Genomic DNA, 11,014 nt, shown 5'->3' on the forward strand with positions numbered 1-11,014 from the left:
AAGCTCTTTCTTTCAATCCAAAGTTCAATCTTCTTTCTCCAACCCCAAAAAACACTTTTTTTTATCTTCTCTACCCTCTTTGCACCCCCCCCACCACCACCACCACTCCTCCACCTCCGTTCTACCAAGCGACTTAAAGATACCCACCTGCCGACACCACCTGTCCACTGTCCACCTCTTCGTCTCCTGTTCTAACTTCCTTTTCACCCCTCTCTCCCAATGAGCTACTAACCCCCACCGCCACCGCCCAACCACCTGCCCTCTTGACCCTGTCCCCTCCCACTTTCTTCAGTCTATTGCTCCTGACCCCCCTTCCATTCCTCACCCACAAAGAAACCCGCACTCTGATGTAAAAAGAGACCTAACTCTCTTCCTCTCTTTCTTTCTCTCTTTCTTTCTGTTTCTCGTCTCGTGGGAATGGGAATCAGCGCCAACATTAGCACGCTAAGCTAACCAGTCTCCACTTCTGAGCGGTCCCCCCAAATGTTGAACATTGTGAAGTTACTGGCGGCTTAAATCACAAATCACTAAAAGCTTCACTTATTATTATTATTATTATTATTATTATTCAGATATTTGTATTGGTTTTTCACATATATAGTACAACCACAGTTGTGCTCAATACTCCAAAATAAGATCAACATAGAAACATGAACACAGATTATTGCTAGGCATTACAAACCGTGAAGTGGAATACTACTTACACACAGTTACTATGTAAAAAATGGCACCTAGCGCTTCATAACTAAATGAACGAAAGAAAGAAAAAGATGGATAAATAAATGAGATATGGAACTGAAACAATAAAATATAATATATGACTGAACAACCTCCAAAAACTTGAAGAGTAGTTCCTGAGCTGAGCCCTCCAATAACTCAGACAGACTGGGTGGATGAGCGTCCCTGTGCTTGGTGGGTGGTGCTGTGCCCTATAGTTGTGACATCACAACCTTACAGGAAGTACCGACGGCTCGTTTAAAGGCGCAGCGTCTGAATACGGGCTGTGTTTCATTTCTCCGTGGACTGAGCGTTTAGACGCTTTCCCAGTATTTACACAGCACACAGACCTGCTTTATAATCAAGCAAGACATGGACGTCTCACTTTCTACAATATGGGACCTTTAACATGACTAGTCAGCTGTTAGGATGATTCTCAATACAACTTAACTATCGAACATAATTTTCAACACTATTAATAAGGTTAAACAACACTTTAAAATCACACAACACAGTATAATATGCTCCAATCTTACACCGATCGCTGTTGCAATGATTACAGACATTTCCGTCCGTTGGTCACTAGATGGCAGTGTGGCTACATAGTGAACCAGGTGTTAAACCTATGTGCTAAGTCATGTTAGCAGGATTGCTGACCTCAATTTGCCTTAATTCAGACTCAGACTGGGAAGAAGAGTGCAACAGCGTTACCTCCTCAGGAAAACGCAAACTGGACGTTTCGCGACACGCGCGGTGGCCATCTGATCTCAGACCAGACGGGAAGTGGGGGAGAAAGAGAGAAAATGTGTTCAGCCTCTCCTCTTCGACTCGGTCGCCTCCGCGTCAGCTGGCTGGTCCCAAGGCGTTTCAAAACAAAAAACGAGGTTGTTCTCACCACAGACACACCTATAGACGCATATTAAACAAAAGCCTGGCCGTGAATCCCATGTTACGTCTCACTGACAGCATTATTCGTTTCTTTTGTACTGTACATTTCTGTCAGTTTTCCGTGAAATGAACGAAAAACCCTGAAATATTCCCTGACATATCTACGACATCCCCGGTTCAGCTCTGTCGAGGCACGTCACTGTGTAGACCTGGTCAGGCCGGGAGGCATCCTATGACGGCACTAATGAACTGAATCACTTTTTGAATCAATGGGGCTGTGGTCCTATGAGCGGTGAGGACGTGTGCATGAGGCATTGATTCCACAGTCGATTTATCACCTCACGCAAGGTCCCACTTAGTCCTGGGTCCTGAGCTCGTCCCGCAGGCAGCTGTCCACTTTGTCCAGTTGACAATCCGGCCTTGCCTGCGGCGATCAACTGCCAAATGACACTAGTGCTTGCGGAAATATTGCCACTCGTCACATATTTTGCCCTGACTTGAGCGCGTGCAGGGACATATTTGTCAGAAGAGGGGGTTGTGATTTGTGATACCGGGTTTGACCTGACTTCGAAGATGAGACGGATAAGGACGCGACCTTTCGGTGCACAGGGCGCATTTTGTCTTCAGACAGGAAGGAGCACAGTGGCCCCATGAAGTACTTTAAACAGGGCGCTGCAGAACACACATTCACGTGTGATGTCACATACTGATGATGCGATCCTAAAACGCCGCTGGAACCCAATCTTATTCTTCAATGAAATAAAAAAGACATACTGAAAACATAGAGATCTGTGCACTTTAAGGTGAGGAAATAAAACTGACCCCTAACCCGTTTTTACAGCTACTTACGCTTAGTTGTGGCATTTCTTGAACTCGTTTCGTATGACTGTACAGTAAACACACATCTCCCCCCTTAACCCATCCCACTGAACCCCCCCCCCCCCCCCCCCCACACACACACACACACACACATCTACCCATCCCCACCTGCAAGACCATCCCGCTCACCCCATCGCACCCACAGACAACAGCAAGGTGCATTAAAGTCCCGGTAGGATGTGAATGAAGGCCTGAATTCAATGTAAGGGAGGCTTCAGGCGCAAACAGCGTCATTAATGTCAAACAATAAGAACGATTTCGATATTTCTAACCCTTCTGCATCGCAAATGTTTTCATTTGCCATTTCAACGCAGCGCGTTCGCTCAAATGCAACCACTTAAAGATGTTGCACCATTTCTGTGCACTCTCTGTACTAAAATCTGCACGGTGCGAAGCTGTAAGACGTGATCTCATCAGAGGCTTTACACATTACATGTAACAACGTCCCTGGATAGTCCACATCTTTGGAGCCACTGCCTGCTTTTGTAGAAGTCTAAAAATAGACTTTTTCTTTTGTTTTTCAGGTCAGAAAAAGGGGCCCGATGCAGGGTCTTATTTATAGTACTCCCGGAGTGGGGTTTTTTTTTTTTTTTTTTTTTTTATCCTTTAGTTTAGTTTTAGTAGTTCTGAGCCACTAATCACACTTCTTCTGCCGCTGTGACGCAAAATGACAGAAAGGAAGGAAAAAAAAAAACCAAATTAAAAAAAAGGCAGAAACGAGGTGTGCTGCCCGACTGCTCGTGCTCCTTGGAAGTCTCCGCACGTCCCTTTGACACACACACACACACACACACACACACACAGAGAGAGAGAGAGAGAGAGAGAGAGAGAGAGAGAGAGGGAGAGAGAGAAGAGGGGGAGGGCTGCGGTGGATGCTGAGCCGCTCCAGTGAGTCCAGTACGAAGGCTTGACGTAGAGCCACTTGTGTGTGTGTGTGTGTGTGTGTGTGTGTGTGCGGGGGGGGGGGGGGAGGCGGGGCTTGTGGTTCGTGCTCAGCCTCCAGTGAGATCCACCGACAGAGCCGGGTCTGTCTCTCATTCATCACCGGAACTGTAAGCGAGCTCGCGCACCGGCCGTGGTAACCGTCTCCCATCCCGTCTCCTCCGACCAGCGACGCCAAGGACAACCGCCGCCGGCCCCCATCACCCGCGGTAAGACTCCGCAGAGCGGCCCGCCGGAGAGAGCGGCTGTGCCGGGGGGGGGGGGGGGGGGGGGGGGGTTAGGTAGCGGACGGCTCAGCCGCTGTCCTGTGGGTTGTCTTTGGGGTATGGTGGGGGTGGGAATTACCAGCCTGAAACATCCCTCCGTGGGCCGCGGAGCGCATGCAGCGTTCAGGGCCCGCCGGGTTCATTGTGACGTACCGGATTTTATGGTATTGTTTGATTTTAATCCCCCGAATGGTGGGCCGTTATGTAACGTCCTTAACCCGCGGTGTGGGCTGTGCTCAGTGATGACAGGATAGTGACCTTGTCGGATTATTTAGACTCTTTTCTCCCCCCCCCCCCACCTCCCCACGTCCTCCCCATCTCCTCCGCTCGCTTATCACGGCGCTATCACAGATGACGACACACACGCCACTGCCGAATACGGAGCTTAAACCTCGAAGCGCATTCTCACAGCATCATACATGCTTGCCCCCCCCCCCCCCCCCCCCCACACACACACACACACACTCTTTCCACCTCACCTCCTCCTCCCCCGTCGTTGCCATTTGAACACATTGCCGTAACATACAAATGCCCCCCCCCCCCCCCCCCCCAAACATCGGCGTCAATAAGGGTCATCATGGCCACATTCAACTGATGCGTCCCGGCGCGTGCATTCAAAACAAATAGGTCATAATGTTTGGTGGTACATGTCGGGTGTGTGTTTCCGGCCAAACGGGGTGGGGGTGGGAGATGGGTGGGTGGGGGGTCTGTTGGATGCAGTTTTGTTGTTTCTGCACATTTGGACAAAATAACAGGAGCACCTTCTTCAATGGCAGGCGGTGGCAGTCTGCAGCTATTTCTGATATTCGCAAACCCAAGTCGGTCAGGCTCCCCCCCCCCCCCAGTCCAGAACATCTCAGAGCGGAACATGTATGAATACATATTTCTCCGTTTCAATATCAGTGTAAAGGAAATGAATGTATTTGGGTTCGTTTGGACCGCTGACCGGACCGACGAAAACAACTGAGATCCGCTGGCAATCAAATCAGTGCGATCAGCGGTCACGGCCCCAGATGAATGTGTCGGTCGTTAGCCATCCGGCCTGTAAGTGGTCAGGAAGCACTGGTGAACGCCCATCACGAGTCCCCTTACTTCTTTTGTCCGAAGCCCGAAGATGTGCAGTCCGGATGAAAAATTGCGCAGGGAACGAGAGGCTGAAACCAGGGAACGTGTGGTTGACTCGAGCGTTGAATGCCCGTCAGTTACTGATTCGCGGTCAATCGGCCGGTCGACCGGCCGTTTGTTCGAATGCTTGAATGTCATAAGACCTCGCTGCTGGCGGTGACAGTGAGGATGCAGGAATCATTCCGAGGTTCTCGTTTTCCAAGCTCCTCGGGCCAGAACACCCTGGATGTTGGTGTCTATTGGGATCGGGATTGGATTGGGGCACTTCCTGATGCCGCGAAATATTCAAGCGAAACTATCAAACCTGAACGTGATCATGCCAGAACCTCCCAGATCGGGAGCTCCACCTATCCGCTGCCTCGTGTTGTAAAACGACATTTTCTAGGGTGTCCATTCATTTCATTTCCCAATCGACTACAGTCGTAGCGTTGGCACCAGTATTTCCTAGGAGAGTAGTGCCTCAGGTCCTTGTGGGCTTTGACCTCCAGGGATTTATCATAATGTACTCTGCTGGAATAAAGACAAGTTTAGAAAGTGCTCTATAATTATAGACAGTGCTCCTAGGAGACATGGCCGTTGAGAATGGCAGCTGTCCGTAAGGGGCGCACTGGGTAGAGAACAAGGTCAGCTTTGTGTAGTATACCTCTATTGATATCACCCAATGCCATCCTTGATGAAACACCATGAAAAGTCTTTTTGTCTTTAGATCCGTACCAGGGTAGGCCTGGACGGTCAGGGTACGTTGCCCCCGAATAAAAACCCGTTCATCTTCTGCACATTTTTTTTTTTTTTCCCTTTAAGGATATCTAAAACTTGCCAGCTCATGTGCATTGTCACCCTCAGATGTAATTTAATTCGGGCAAGAAAACACAAACACCTCGTGGCATGCTCCTATATTTAGAGTTCTCTTTCACAAACCAGTCGGCTGCAGACGCCCGGGGCTTAATTTGCACGAGATCCTGCAGGAACATGATTGTGAACCTCCCGCGCTGGGGGTCGGCGTCACGTGCGAGTCACCGGTCTTCAACTTGGAACGCTGTTCATTTCAATCATCCAGTCACGGCACGGTTCACCTGTCACAGAGCACCCCCCCCTCCCCACCCCCCCCCCCCCCCCCCGCCATTCTGACTGTGAATGGATCAATAAGCTCAGCTGTGCTTTGCAACGAATGCTTACATTAGCACTAAGGTGCTTGCAGTTAGCATTATTGGCTATTGATGGTGACGTGTGTTAGCACTCCGATATTGGCATGACGGGAATTAGTTCGTTTTGACCCCCCTGGTGGTGCCAGGTGAAGTCAGGGGAGCGCCACGGTGGTTAGGAACGATGACGAGTCGTGCCAGTCCATCCCATAGTCGTAGGAGCCACGCCGCCACCAATAATGGCCAGTAATGCTCACAGGTAGCCAAAGTATTGGTAGAAACGTTCTTAGGGATTGGACCGATAGCCGACCCTCGTTAACCGATCATTAACCGCTGACCGACATGATTCAAATGTACTAGTTAGACTGGACGAATGAAGCGCGAACAACAACAACAACAACAACAACAGAACATGAGGGTTCACACGTCGCAGGCTGACACACATTTAGTGGGCATAAACAGCCTGGACGCCTGGGGGGGGGGGACTAGATCTCATATAGGTGTCCACCTCTGCCTCCGGCGGGCCATTAGCTTGATGAGGGTCGCCGCAGTCGTCCCCCCGGAGCAGCATCGTGGCTATGAATTATCTTTTAACTGATAGTGATAATCAGTCAGAATTCTTATCGTCGGTTAACGGTTCATTATCAGCATCCCTAATGCTTATATGTTGCACGTGTGGACCTCGAACTGAGCTTCACTAAAAGAGGAAACATCCAATCAAATGCCTCTGCGAAACGAGAGTCTAGGCCCCGGTGCAGTTTTACCTCACGGCAAGCGCGTAAGGAGATCTCATGTGAAATGAGCAGACGCGAGCCCTATCGCCTTACTTCTCCTGTAACCCTACCGCCCGTCTCAAAGTGCTCGCGATTGGCTAATGGCCCTTATTGAATGCGATGCGCGACAGAGAAGTGGGTGTCAGATGTGTGAGGAGGCCGTAGCTGTCCCCTGTTAGCGCAGTGCTACAGCAAATGTAGATATACAGGCTACATTTCCCTCAGCCACAGTTGCGAAGCATTCTGGGAAAAATTCTTCTCCCACTTGATTTGACTATGCATGTGGAAACGCTCCATTTGGCGGACCATCTGGACCCTAGACAACCACTAGCCCTCCATCCCGAATGGAAATAGGGCACGCCGCGCCACACATGCATGAGGGTGCACAAAATGGAGGGAATGTGAGAACATGCGCCTGTCTCCACAGGAAAGTGCCCCGATAGCCGGCTAACCGTTGCAGATAGCCGCCTCTTCAACCTCACATACTCAATTCTCCTTTTAGCTTTGGTGTCCACCGACTCAGCTGCTGAACGCTCTCCGCCGCGTCCACCAGCTGGTCGGCCAACCTTTTTTTCGCGAGAAGCAGCTGCTGCTGGAAATGCACCGGGCCTGTCCTTTCACCCTAATGAGAGCAGCAGAGAGTTTTTGTCAGCTGCAGAAAGAAAACAAAACCCAAAACAACGGGCTAAAAGGGGCTAAAAAAGCCGAGAGGAACTGCAGCAGTGGGGTTTTTTTTTTTTTTCCTTTCACGTTACTCATGCGATGACTTGTGTGCCTCTTTCTTTTTTGCATGACTCACGAAAAAGAAATACTTTCTGTCATCGTGCGAGCTCTTATAGCGGCTGCAGGGGTGGGGGTGTGTGTGGGGGGGGTGGGGTGAGGGAGAGAGAGCGAGAGAGAGAGAGAGGTTTGGATGTGATCTGATGTCTCTTGACAGTTTGGTATTTGGAATTGAAAGCATGGAGGCATTATTGTATTAATCATGGAAGGGAGAGAAAAAATAGGAAAGCACAACATGGACATCCTATTCTTTCCACTTTTGTCAACACGTATGCTCACTCGGCCCGGCCTCTCTGCCCCCACCCCCACCCCCACCCCACCCGCCCCCCATGCAAACCGGGGGCAGGATAACTAGCCGACAGCAGACGGGACTTGGGTTCTGTGCGCACTACATTTGGATGCAGGTTGTCACGCAAAAATCAGGTGTCTTAAGCGCTTAAAAGCCTGTTAGCGCGTTGAATTCTGCCGCGCCATCAGGACAATCTGCCTGAACATAAAGAACAGCCCTGCGGCCTGAATCTACATCTATGTCTACAGCTCGTGTCGAGGTGTCCCCGAGCAAGACGCCGAACCCTGAAGGGAACGTGAACGAAACACACTTTTTAATGTCTCGAGATTGCCAGATTGGAAACCTGTTAAGATGCGAGGACCTTGCGTGATAACACATTTTTTTTTTTTTTAGCTAATTGGCTGAGGCTCATGTCTTCCCATGACACTGGAGTCGGCTTCAGCTTTTTCTGAAAAGACTCTTTCTAACCGCGTGGATGGAAAACGTACATATTTGAAGGAACGTGAACCAAAATGAAAAGCAAAAAAATAAATAAATAAATACATTTATAGGTATGTTGACAACAGTGGATATCCTTTGAATGGAAAGAGTACCGGTGTTGTAGCCCAGCTCCTACGCAGAGTGTTGCATTGTGGGTTGTTTGCAGCCCAATAAAGTAATAAAGTCATCAGGATAGCGTCGCAAATGTACCTTTTTTTTTTTTTTTCATTGTGCAGAATTCCGGCAGAAATGCATGGAAGCTATGAATCTGCTTTTAACTGTACATGTGACTTTTCAGGGAGCGTTAAGTGTGACATGGTGTTACACACACACACACACACACACACACACGCATTGTGTGTCGCACTGAAGGGACCTCGGAGATTAATGACTGAATAGGTGCTGCAGTGCAGAGGGGAGGCCAGGGGAGGAGGAGGACAAGAGAGGGAGGAGGAGTAAAGGGAGGGATAGTGTGGAGGCTGGCAAGGAGGGGGTGGGGGGTAGGGGGGGTGGTGTGTGTGTGTGTGTGTGTGTGGGGGTGGGGGTGGGGGGGGGGGGTGGGGCTGAAAAACGAGGCTAGGAGGAAGTTTAGGGGATGAGGAGGATGGGTTAGGACTGAAATAGAAGAGGTGAGAGGTCAAGAGGAGGCTGGGAGGAGGTGGCCGGTTCGGAGGAGTCTAGAGGAGAGCAGGAGGAGGTGGACGGGAATGTTGTCTGCCTGAGCAGTTTTATTGTTTGCAGATAGGCCTGACTCGTGATGAACTACTGCAAAGTCAAATAGGGCTTAGCGTGTGTGTGTGTGTGTGTGTGTGTGTGTGTGATGTGATGCATTGCCTTGCTCACTCTAAGGACGGAGCGGGCACGGAAATACAACAACACAAAGCCCTCCTTTCTGCCGTCCCCTCACCTCTCCCTTCCCGCTGTTTCATCATATTTATTACACCCGCAGCTGTCTGTGGGTGTAATGACACACACATAATCCCCGCCCCAACCCCCTCCCAACCCCCTCCCCACCCCCCATCCTCTCCTCCCTGTGACCCTCATTCATTTTACAGCAGCTTGGGCCACCAGCACGCGTTTCCATGCGCTTCTTGTTTTACGGCAGAATCCAGATTTCATGTAAACGAACCCCCCCAGCCCCCCCCCCCCCCCCCCCCCCGGGGTGATCTCGCACCTAATTTATTGTTAGAGGGTATTGATGACGGCCCGGGACAAACGACAGCAGTGTGGCAGGATGAAAAGGATCAATCACTGCTCAGTCGCAGCGCAGCCAAAATAATTCAGTCCACAATCTGACACTGAAAGTGAAAGTGAAAGGACGGTGATATTCTATATTTTACTATATTTTGATTGTCAACAGATCCCATTTGCAGAGCCACCCCAACAGTGAATGGATCCTGCTAACACGTGTTGCGGTGTGTATCCAAAGCCTGATGCATCTTCTTCCTCTGGGGCCATAGAGCTCCATTGTTGTGCCAAAACGATTAAAAAGCACATCAATGAGCCGCACTGTCGCACTGGGTGACATGTCCCTTCATTAACCTGGACGCACACGCCGTAGTTTATTTTGACTCAATCCCCACACACAGCGTCCTGCTGCCCCGAATACTACCTAGGGCACCAATTCATCGATTGGCCGATTCATCCGCTGCTGAAAGTAGTCCCCCAATAAATGCACTATAACCTGTGAGTTTTACATTTTGTTTTGTTTTTTTTATAGTTGAAGGAGTAGTTCATTTTGGTGTATGCTCTTGTTTGCTTTCTGGCCCAGAGTTAGATGAGCAGATGGATACCACTGTCACATTGTTGGTTAGATATGGAACTGGAGCCAGGAGACGTTGCTTAGCTTAGCATAAAGCCTGGAAACAAGACTCCGGGCACATAACCATAAAATGCCTTAACAGGGGGGCCGTGGACAAAGCCAGAGTGGCTGTTGTCAGTCTTTGTGCTAAGCTAAGCTACCTTTCTGGCTGTAGTTTCATATCAAATGGGCAGATATGGGAGCGGTGTCAATCTTCCTGTGTTATCTCTCCGCAACAAAGCGAATGAGCGTATTTTTCCGAAATGCTGAGCCGTTCTTTTAAATCGAGCTGGTTCCAATTTACTGGCAGCTGTGATGCGTTGTGGTGTTTTGCGAGGATTCACGCGTCCGGTGAGAACCAAAGGACTCTGGGGTCAGTCTCACAGATACAATAGCGGCCCCAAAACATGCAGTGAAAGCTGCTCACCCAGTGCATTTCCCAAAGAAAATGTGTATTTCTACTCGCTACTTTCTTTTTCTCGGCCCACACATCCCGTTCCCGGCTGAGCTGAGCCAAACACCCACCCACGCGAATGGGACGAAAATAATATCTTGATACAGCTCTCGTGGTGTATATATATATATATATATATATATATATATCAGAGTATATCAGGGCGTTATGCTCGGGGCATTTATTTTTATTTTGTGTTGTTTTAGCTATTATCTACTGGACGTGTACGGCAAAGTATTTTTGATTTGACTTTTGCAACTACGACCCCGATTTGAATTCGACCGTAAAACCATTAGAGAACATGGTGGGAGGTGAGGGACCGCATGTGAGCTAGCGACGGGCAGGTGGAGCCGCATGAAGCTTTCGGGGGCTTTCGTTCCGTTTGTGCCGGAAAAAAAGGTTCAAACTCAGCAGACACGGCGGATCCCCCAGACCGGGGGTCACGTAGCACCACCACCACCACCACCACCACACCTCG

This window comes from Enoplosus armatus, chromosome 23 (assembly GCF_043641665.1).
Source record: "Enoplosus armatus isolate fEnoArm2 chromosome 23, fEnoArm2.hap1, whole genome shotgun sequence".
NCBI lineage: Eukaryota > Metazoa > Chordata > Actinopteri > Centrarchiformes > Enoplosidae > Enoplosus > Enoplosus armatus.